The sequence below is a fragment of the Spermophilus citellus genome (genome assembly GCF_964194105.1).
Source record: "Spermophilus citellus genome assembly, chromosome: 9".
Classification (NCBI taxonomy): domain Eukaryota; kingdom Metazoa; phylum Chordata; class Mammalia; order Rodentia; family Sciuridae; genus Spermophilus; species Spermophilus citellus.
The window spans coordinates 76,699,726-76,711,227 of NC_138191.1; positions in this window are offsets into that span (position 1 = coordinate 76,699,726).

Below are 11,502 nucleotides of genomic sequence, written 5' to 3' on the forward strand. Positions count from 1 at the left end.
CTGTCCTCTTGTCTACTTGTCCCTAGTCCTCAGCAACTCAGCAAGAAAATGCCCAGGTTGTTTCATTCTAACACCACTTGGGCCCTCTTCCTCCTGTGAGTTCTTCTGTGGCAGAAGTCACAATGGCTCCAGAAGTCACTTAGGTCCAACCCATGGGACCCATAGAGACTCCATCTTCCCAAAATAATTGTCAAAAGAAAACAGGTGACAAAAACTGCTATTGCAGAAAATCTAATACCACTTGGTGTGGATGTTGTAAGATAGAAGATAGAAAGGAGTCAGCAGATGAATTGTTTGCTGTCCTCCATGGATGGGTTGTTCAGACACAGTGGTTGCATATGGAGGTCTAGACTCCCCAGAGACGTTCCAGGCAATGAGGGCCTTCGGCAGAAGCTATAACCAGCTCGGTAAATTACCTTTTTGGATTTGCTTTCCTTCCCTGCCTCCCTTCTCCTTTTTCTTCATTTTTGATACACAAGGAGGGGGGCATAAAGCTTTCCAGTGTTGTCTGTGGTGGAGTGGCTCAGTTTATGCCAATCTAGGATCCACTAACAGGAAACCCGTCAGTACTACACAGAAAAGTCATCAAGGACTTTAAAGGCAACAAGGTAGAACACCCGTTGCCCAAGGGCAGCTGGCCCCTAAAACAAAGAGCAGTGAGGAACTAGCCAGCTTCGGTACTTCTCCTAACCTCACTCATCCAGTATCTCTATTTTGTAAGGAGAAGTAACAGGTGGAGCAATGGCCCAAAAGTTTTGAGAGAACATTTCTTCTCATGAAAACTAGGAGTGGAGGAGACACAGTCCATCTGCTGCCATGTACTCTGGTACTTTATCTAGTTCCACCATGAATAATAAGTTGTTGGGGTGGGTGTGGAGGATTTCACTAGAGAAAATGTCATTTACTGAGAAACAGGAAATAGGATAGCTGTGGGGACTGAGAGTTCAAGACCACATGGCAAAGACAGGGGAAGAAGCTGGTTCTAGGTTCCAGGTCCTTGTGAACGTATCTTGGGAAGGATGACTTTGGGGTGTGTATGTGTAAAATACAGAGGCTATAGAACAAAGCATATAAAATGACTGAGAACCTGGGTTTATGGGGGTAGAGGTGCCATAACTAAGCATACCTAGGCAGGGGTATAGGAAAAGAGACATTCTCTTTTCTTCTGTACCTGAAGAGTGCCCCCCACACACACACAGTGGACCAGAAGCAGAAATGGAGCCTGATGTCACCAGGGCCTTTCTTCAGTGAACAGGGCTTGTGCCAGGGTCTCATTTACCAGGCTGAGAGGTGGGGGCACATGGGAGCCCATCAGGCTGCTAGTGTTTCAGCGATGACATGTGGCACAGGAGCCAAAATGAGACTCTCCTGCAGAACAAAAGTGTTCTCTCTTCAGGACCATCATAATAAAGATTGGCTCCTTAGACAAGGGAGGATAACTGGGATCTTAGAAGCTACTATGGCAGGAAGAACACACTTGTTAGGGAGAAGGCTCAGAATTATTTTATTAGAATATTTTAAAAGATCAGGTTCTTTTTTCTTCAGAGATAATAGATGGCTTGGGGGTCACATTATAGCTCAGTAGTAGTGCACTTGCCTAGAATGCAGGAGGTTCTGGGTTTAATCCCAGCACTGAAAAAGAAAAAAAATTGTTTCCTGCTCTTTCCTTCCTTCCTTCCTTCCTTCCTTCCTTCCTTCCTTCCTTCCTTCCTTCCTTCCTTCCTTCCTTTCTTTCTAAGATAGGACAGCATAATGATTAAGAGTATATACTATGGTGTTTACCTGCCTAAATTTAAATTTTGATCCTGCTGCTTATAAGCATTGTGGCTTCTAAGAAAGCCAGGCACAGTGGCACACTGTGTCCCAGATACTCCGTGGCTGAGGCAGGAGGAGTGCAAGTTTAAGCCCAGCCTGTGCAAGTTAGCAAGGCCCTGTTTCAAAATTAACAAGAACTGGGATGTAGCTGAGGGATAAAGCACCCTTGGATTCAGTCCCCAGATCCAGAGAGAAAGGAAAAAAAAAAAAAGCAAAAAACTTTGTGACTCATGCTTCAGTCTTCTCAAATATGAAATAAGGATGATACTAACTAGGAATGTAGGGAGGATTCAAGAAAAGTTTACATATGCAAACATCAGCACAGGGCCTGGCACATACTATTTAGTGCTCACTAAATATGTTGGTATGTATGTGAATATTGCCATTTGGTTGGTGGGGCGAGGATGGAGGGTTATGGAATTGAACTCAGGGGCACTCAACCAATGAGCCACATCATCCTCAGCCCTATTTTTTTGTCTCTATTTAAAGACAGGGTCTCACTGAGTTGTTTAGCGCCTTGCTTTTTGCTGAGGTTGGCTTTGAACTTGCCATTCTCCTGTCTCGGCCTCTCGAACTGCTGGGATTACAGGCGTTTGCCACCGCACCCGCCTTCCCATGCCCCCCCCCTTAGAGATCTTGACTTCACCAATAAAAGTGGGGACTTCCAAAAGGCTCCCCAGACTGACTGAGCATGCACACAATCAGCACTTACTACCTGAGGCCTTTCTTCAAGAGACTAAGCTGAAAAGAAAGCAAGCCAGAATTCAATTTGACCTTAGTTTCCAGCTGAATGCTATTTTAAGGTAAAACTAGGTAGTCATTGGGAGGGGTGGGGTGGAGAGCAGCTCAGTCACCCCACAGAGAGACCACTCACTGGCAGGCAAATCACCTGGGAGAGCCCAGCAGGTTCCTCAGGAGATTCAGGCAGAGGACCCCAAACTGGCTTATTTGTGTGCCCATTTCAAGGAGGATCTGCAAAGGAGGGGAATTTGGATTCAGAGACTAAAATGAGATGATCTTTGAACACTGTTCAGCAAACAGTGTCAAACTGAATTCTGGCTTGCTTTCTTTTCAGATTGTGCAAAGCACTGAGCCTGTGAGGGGGACTAAAAGAAGGGAGATTAAAAGGTATGTAAGGCAGGAGAATTCAGACAGATGCTAAGGAAAATCGGCCCCAACCAAATTCCTGCTGAACCTCAGAATACCTTGGTAAAGGAAATGTGAATGTTATACCCAAAATTATGGAAAACAAAATGAAATCCGAAAGGCTGGGGGGAAATCTTACACTGGTGGTGATACAAGCGTCTTGACCCATTTCACCATGGCTGAAAGTTAATGTTGATCAAAATATGCTTCAAAGGGATTTGGATGGACAACTTCAACAGTGGCCAAAATCAGTTCAACATTGGCCTCTTCTCTTGTGAAATCTCCTATATGGGCAGTAGGTATTAGGTGTTGACTTACAAGGGTAAAATAATTCATGAATTATTTTTTAAGTGAGGCTGTCTGAAATCTTGGGAATAGTGTAATGGCCCCACGTGTCCCTAAGAAACAGTTCACATATCAGTGATATGCTGTGGAGTTTGTTATGAGGTTGTGAAATTAGGCTGTCATACTCCATTTAATAAATAAGGACATTAAAATGAGATTAAACTGTTGTTGCAAGAGAGAAATATTTATGCTTCAAGAGATGAAAGATGGGGGTAGCTTTGGCAAGAAACAGAGATGAAACAAGCAGCTGCTATATACAAATCTCTGCTATTATTCTTCCAGAGCATCCCTGAGGTTTCCAGTTCAGGATCTCTTACCCTACACAAACACTAATCATTCTGCCAAGCTGTTGGCTCAGCATACAGTGTAGGAACTAAAGCCATTCCATCATATTAGCAAATTCTCAGACTATCATGCTGCTTCTCTCTCTGCCACTCAGTCTTGAGAACAGCCTTTGTCACCCAGCTTTCATCCTTCTTTGGTGGCAAGATAAAACTCAGAGGGTGTCATCTGGAATCTGAGGCTGCACTCTTCTCCAGGCATTGCCATCCTGTGCACATCAGACTTTACTATCTTTAACAATAGAGCACAGTTCAATAGTGTTTATGCCATAGCTCCAGTGTGAACAATCTTCCCTCCCATCACAAGGACACATCTGTTTTAGCATGGATTCCCTTTATTTTCAAATGTCAGCAACTTCAGGAGAGGGGTTCTCATAGGGGAACAACTTCTGACAACACCAAGTCTATTGGATTCTTACTATTTTGGAAGAAATGGTTGCATTCATGTAGACTAGCACACCCGGTATAGAAATATACCAAGAAAAAGAAAAAAATTGGCTCCCTCTCTTGGTCACTCAGTGACTCAGATTTCCTACCTGAAAATTGGAAAACTCGGCTCAAGTCTGTGTCTCTATGACTAGCCAAAATGTCTGAATATTTGAAAATATGTGGATGTTGGGTACCAAGTATACTCATCCAAATGACTGACTCGCATCTTGGCAACTGAGTCCTGCCAAATAGAAATTCAGCCAAAGATTCCATGGATATTTTTTTATAAAGGCAGAAAAAGGAATTTTGGTATAAACAAAATAGATCCAATTGTTTGTTATGTTTTGAAACGACAGAGTTGGTTAAGTTCTGAGTGCGCCTTAGTTGGTTTGCTCCCAGGCCACCTGCCCTTCACTCTTTCTCAACCATCACTGTTACTAATATCGTGGTTAAAAAACAAAAAAAAACAAAAAACAAAAACCCCAAGGCCTTGGTTCAAATCCAACCTACTAGGAAAGTGATTTGGCCATGCTGAGCCTCAACTGTATCATCTGTAAAGTGGAATGAGAATAATTTACTCTGTGGCATTGTTGTGAGTAGTAAGCATAGTGTATGTTAGGCCCCAGAGTTCATAGTAGATCCTTGATAAATGAACAATGACTAATGAGGGCAAACATAGTATGAATTAGCACCTGATGAGGCAGCTGTTTAAACTACCTCCTACTGTCCCAGGGCTTCTCAAAAGTGTAATCTCTGACCATCTGCCAGAATCCTTCTTGAGGGCTTAAAAGAGACTTTTGGTCCCCACTCCAATTATGTGTCATCAGAGTCTCTGGGAACCATTTCTAACACTCCTCAATCTTCAGATGACTCTTGAGTATCTTAAAATTTGAGAACCACTGAATCAGACACTGTTTAAAACTTATTTTTAGTCATTGATTTGTAAAGGAGTATGTGGCTCCTCGTGTGTGTCAATGATTCTTAAGTACTCTCTGTGGTTCCTGAGTCCTGGGGTTCACATATTCTCTGACAGATCAGATAAGATGGAACTTTGGGAGAGGTTTCAAAAGCTAGCAAAGGTAGTTCATAAGGAAGCTAGATTGCTTACATTATTTGTTTATTCATTTGGTTTGGTCTTTTGGGTTTGTCTTGGTTTTTTTTTTTTGCTTGATTTGCTGGCCAACTGAGTAATTTTGTGCTATTATTTAGACCCAAAATGCAGCAATTACCCAATTCCCTCTGCTATTAAGCAGAATTTTACTCATTTAGTTTTAATAAAATCCCAATTACCAAAGAAGGTGTGTGGTCTAAAACCCACTCATTCTCATATTCCATATCCAAAAGAAACCCTTAAACCAGGGGCAGTGGAGACTTGAGCTTTTGGAGGAGAGAAAAATTATCCTATTTATGTGACACACTGTGCACAAAGGTGAGACTCCAGACAGCCAACACTGACCTGGGATAACTGCTGAAAAGGCAAAAATGGAGTTGGCAGAGCTGGCAGGCTATCCCACTGTTCATCTAGCAGTGAAATTAGGGCAGCACTAGGAAGTCCAAGAATGTGTGGCAATTTCTCTGGCAAAGACTGGGAGCTCCTGGTCGAGGAATCCTTATTAAATGGGACCCTGAGCTAAGTAGTGATATGGAGAACCTGGAGAGCAACCACGGAAGGCAATCAAGATTGACTGGGTTTCTAATGAAAAAAAAAATTTCTTCAAGGGACTGGCTTCTCCAGGCTTTAGTGGAATAGGGTTGTGGGCAGGGATTAACAGTACGTCTAGATAGCTAAGTGAAGGAGTTTGAATATTTCTAAGAACATCAAATGAAAAGGCTCAGGCTGAATTTCAGCAGAAATTGGGGTTTGAAATTGAAAATCTGGTTGCAGAGGAGAGAGTTATTCTTTTTTAGAGAAAACTCTAATGCAGTTTTCCCACTTCACAGCCTCCCACCCCATCCATCACCTCTACAGCCCCCACTTCTTGGTACAGGGTTGACAGTATGCCAGACATTGTGCTACTTGCTGTTATGTTTTAGATTGCATTTAATTTTCAGAATAACCCTGCATGATGGGTATTGGTGTGCTCATTTATAAAAAACAGACTGAAATAAAGCAACAAGGTCACACAGCCAGAAAACAACAGGTGAACCCTATTTTATCCCGCTCGATCACTGGTGTTCTAGAGGCCAACATGGAGGGAGGCCGGGGAGTGTGAGAGGAAACTAGAGAGTAATGGGGTCAGTAATATGGCAGTCACCCAAAACAAATGCCTTTCAAAGGCAGGGAGAATGTCGTATTTTCTTCTGAATACAAAGAGCCAACTGGGTTTTAAGCAGAGTAGCTCTAATCGATGTGTGAAATGCATTTTAGGACAGACAGGAAGAAAAATTGCTGTGTTATTTTTAATCTCTGGGGTTATGTTTTGCTTGAACTGAGGTCTCACTATGTTGCCCTAGGCTGACTTTGAACTCCAGGACTCAAGTGATCTTCCCACCTTAGACTCCCAAACAGCTGGGACTATAGGTGATCACTACAGTTTATGCAGCCATTTCAGCAGTCCCAACTAGAGATGGTGACTTGTACTAGGGAGTAAGATGTGGAAAAGTGGGTGGGTGGCTTATAGCCACATTTCAAGAGTAAATAAACAGAATGTGATAAATTGGTAAATGATGTGTTCCAGATCACATAGGTATCAAGAGGCTAGACAGAATTTAGATAAATCCCTTAACTACCTGAAAACCAAACTCTGTGATCTTTCCATTGACTGCCGTGTTCCACGGTCACAGATCACTGGAAAAGGTATTTCTGCTCTTCTGTATCTGAGGCCCAAATAGAAAAAATGTCCCCATTTTGCTGAATTTATGACTGAGTTATGTATGTGCATCCTATAGGACTATGGCTGTTTCTCTCCAAAGAGTTGGCCAAGGTTATCCAGAACACACAGGACAATGACCAAGCTCTTTCCCAAACACATCAGTACCTTCTGAAGACTAACAGAGCATGTGACTTGAAGGCCCAGAACAGTTCCAGGGGACATGGCGAAAGGTAAATCTTATGTTGTTAGCTGCACTAGATAGAAGAAGGGAGGAGCCACTCAGAAGAAATGAAAAGACTCTGTAGCCACATTTACACAGCAAAAGCCAAGTGGAAGATTGAGCAATTACCCAGTAACTGCAGGCTGGGGAGTCGGCCAATTTGGGTAACTCAGATAAAAACATGTGCTTTGGCTGCTTCTCTTGCCTGAATTACTCGATAATGGCCCAACTGTCTGTTTTGCTTAGTTGAAGAGAACAAGAAACAGGTCTCAAACCAAGGCGGAGACTTTCTGTGGGGCTGAGGAGCCCACATGAGAAAGGCTGACCTTTGGAGCCTGCTATCAAGATGGCATGGAGAGTTCACAGTGGAAGAGATGCAGCTCCATCAGCAATCTGCACTAGGTTCCAGAGACCCTCATGTGAACAGTCCCTATTCTGACATATCTCAAAGTCTAGTCTTGAGACTAACTTGAGGAAAATTATAATAAAATACATTGTGTAGAGAGATCATTTGAGAAAATGTTGGGAATTCAAAGGTGGCAATGAATCCATACTGGGGTGGGGTGTGGGGGCGGAAGAATCAGGGAATGCTTCCCAGAGAAGGCACTGCTTAGCGCCACCTCTCCTCTGCCCTCCTTGGTCCCTTAAATCTTGTCCTCTACCTACATGAGTTCAGTGGGCTGCTGGAGCTATGAACTCCTCACACACTGTAGCTGCCACAGCTTAGTTTTACCACTGTCTCCTTCTATCCTAACAGGAGTGGCAGCCCATCATAGGTTTGCATTCATGTCTTGTGCAGTTTTCCTGATTTCTTTCATTGTTTCTATGACTGATCTCCTGCAAGTGCCAGGCTCTGCTGCAAACTATGAAGCTAAATCCTTGCCCACCAAGACTCCAGAGACATAGTTTTACCATTCACCAGACTGTTTTCTGAAAGATAAGTGATGACTAGGAGAATTGCACATGGTCTCGCTTGGAGGATTTTCAACCAAAGATGAAATTTGTGGTTCAAAACCATAGTGGCAAATAGCAGACTCATCACAGTGCATATAAAAGAAATGAGCTAATAACTAGTAGTAGTTCTCTGGAGACTTCACCCTGGTTCCTGGAAGTAAATATTTTCAAACTGAATTTGTAACAATGGTTTCCATTTTCAAATATTGCATCCTTTGTGTTTTAAATAAATTGCAAACATTCTAATTACCTCTGCAAGCTAAATTCATAATTTTTTATACCCAAATCACAGGTGACACCTCCACTGACTCTTTAAGATCAAGAAAGGAGTTTGCACAAAGTAATTCATGTTTTCCATTTGAACTGCAGCTAGAACAAGGGAACTCCCCTTGAGAGCCTAGATGTTCCTTCCATCTCTGACTTTACTAAAATAAATGGATAAAACACTGTAATCATGAAGTTCCCTAGGGTAGGGTGGTGCTTGCAAATTTTCTGGTACTTCAGCAGCTTAGCCTCAGTTTGTCTTATTTCCTGGCACTAGCCCACCCTCCCAAATTAATTGCTCATGTTTTTACAATGCCTTTTCCATTCCCCATCCCATGTTCAACTCATCCTTTAGCTATTGAGGAAAATGGCATCAAAAAAGGCCAAATGTCCTTATTGTACAGTTAACCCCTGTCAGAGAATATGGAAAATATAAGCCTAGGTGTTTCACATCCAATGCTAAATAGCATTAAAAGTATATGGACTGCCACAGGTATGTAAGGTATGTGCTGAAGGCAAGGAAAAAGAACATTTTAAGCATTTGGCAAGAGCTCTCATGAAATTTGAAATTACCCTAGTGGGCTTAAGCATGAAATATTATTCTGATTGTTTTCCTACAACTCTCATTCAATAGACTGAGCACTTACCTGGGGCCTATTTTTTATAGCAAATATTTTGTAGCAAATATTGCAGAACACAATGGAAAGCAAGGAGATATTTTGTTTCTACCCTCCCAGACTCAATTACCCTTCTCCTATTTCTTAACCTCCTTCTTTGTTACCCCCACCCCTCAAACTCACACATAAGTAAATGCACAGTCTACCCCTCAACTCCACTCTTAACCACATTTTGAAAAATAATTTGAACTTGAAGGTTAAGTACTATACGTGATGACAAAATGAGAAAGGGAGAAGGGCGTTTCCTGCAGTGCTTTCCACATCCTCTGAGCTGAAGAAAGTCTATCATCCTTGCCATTTGTCACAAAACTCAATATAGTAGAAGGGTTTATAAATTAATTCTCCTAAGATCTCTAGATATCTATAAAAGTAATCTGGTGTTTGCATATTAAAACCCAAAGGCTGGGCTGGGGTTGTAACTCAGTGGTAGAGTGCTCATCTAGCATGAGTTCAGTTCTCAGCACTGCATATAAATAAGCTAATTAATTAAAGGTCCATCAACAACTAAAAAATATATATTTAAAACAATTGGGGGCTGGGGTTGTGACTCCGTAGTAGAACACTCTCCTAGCATGTGTGAGGCACTGGGTTCGATCCTTAGCACCACCTAAAAATAAAGGTACTGTGTCCACTTACAATTAAAAATGTATATTAAAAAATTTTAAAAACCCAAAGGCTAATTATGTTAATCAATGTTTTCTAAATTTCAGTTTCCTCATCTGTTGGATACATAGTGATGTACAGAAAAGCATTTGAAAAAATGCAAAGGACCATGTAATAAAGGTACCACTATAATTGTTAACAAAGATAATAGAATATGAAAGAATAAAAGAGTGCTAGGTGTAAAGTAAACTGATATCAACTGAATGAGCAAATTTTAAAGAATGTTTGCTTTAACCTTATATACAAAGTAACTAAAAGGGAAAAAAAAATCACGGAAGGTCACTGTTGGGCTTAATTTTATCCCTTTTACAATGCAAATTAAATCCTTATATCAAATAATAAAGTTTTAAAATATCATCTTTTTACTGTAAAAATGGAAAGAATAATTAAAATATCAATAATTTCACTGGCAGACAGGATAAACAAGGGTTCAGTTAAAACCTCAAACACTGCTGATAGAGGTGTAACAGTCCAACATTATATAGGGGAAATGAATGCATTTCAAGAGACTTAAAACATGCACTCACATCCATTCCACTTCTTAGAATTCATATTAGTGAAAAATTTTTAAAGTGAATATTCTTTTATTTATAAAAAGGTGGTTATGAAAATGCCCATCACAATATTGTTTAAAATAGAAAGTAAAGCATAGAATCAAGAATGTAGTATCTACAGTCACTGAACTTCTGGATGTACATCCTGGCTTTGTTACTGGTCACTGAGACCCTGGACATACTTTTCAATTTCCACGTTTGTAAAATGCGAGTGATAACAACAACCTGTTCTATGAGGTTGCTGTGTCTATTTAATAAAATACAGTGGAGGCATCTGGGCATACTGAAAGTACTCACATGGTGAGACAATACTGATAATGAAAAATTAGAAAGCACCTGCATATTTAATGCATCATCTCATCCAAAGCAATATTATCTATCTTAGTCCATTTGGGTTGTTATAACAAAATACCTTGGACTTGGTAATTTATAAAAAATAGATACTTACTGCTCATAGTTCTAAAGCTAGTTCAAGGTACTAAGTGTATTGCAACCTAATGATCAAGGCGCCAGCAGATTCAGCATCTGTTCAGGGCACACTCCTCATAGATGGCAACTGCTGTGCATTCTCACAAGGTGGAAAAACAAAGAAGCAAACGAGCTCCCATGTGTTTTTTTTAAGGGAACTAATTCCATTTATAGGGTTCTGTCCTCATTACCTAGTCACCTTCCAAAATTCTAACCTCTAAAAACCACTGTATTACAGATTGTTACAACATATTAATCTAGAGGTGGAATACATTTAGACCATAATACTATATATCAATTATTACAGATGAATATATGACTTGGAAAGATATTATTATAAAAGGGGAAACAGGCTATAAAATAATATTACATGATTGAATACTAGTAGATGTTTAATAGACATTAATCAGTGTACCTAAACTGTTTTTGACTCAGATCCATTTCTTTCTCTAAAAATCTAGTTGTATTTCAGAAGAGCAAACATCAAATATGCTAATCTCAGTTTTTTCACCTCCTGTGTTTGGCACAACTAAGAATTTTTCTTGTACTAAAATATTTTGGTACTCAGTGTATTGCAACCTAAATGACTTGTTATAATAAAACAGAAGCATTTCTTTACTAACTGGTAAAGTCCTCCATGCCATAAAAAATGTCCTAAGATCCCATGTAATCTCATAATTCTACTACAGTAATTATATACATAATATACCAAGAAATATTACAGCTATCAGCTTTCAAATACCTAAAATACTTTTTAAAGTCTGAACTATGATTCTATCTAACAATGTTTTCTTAGAGGATATGCAAAACAGA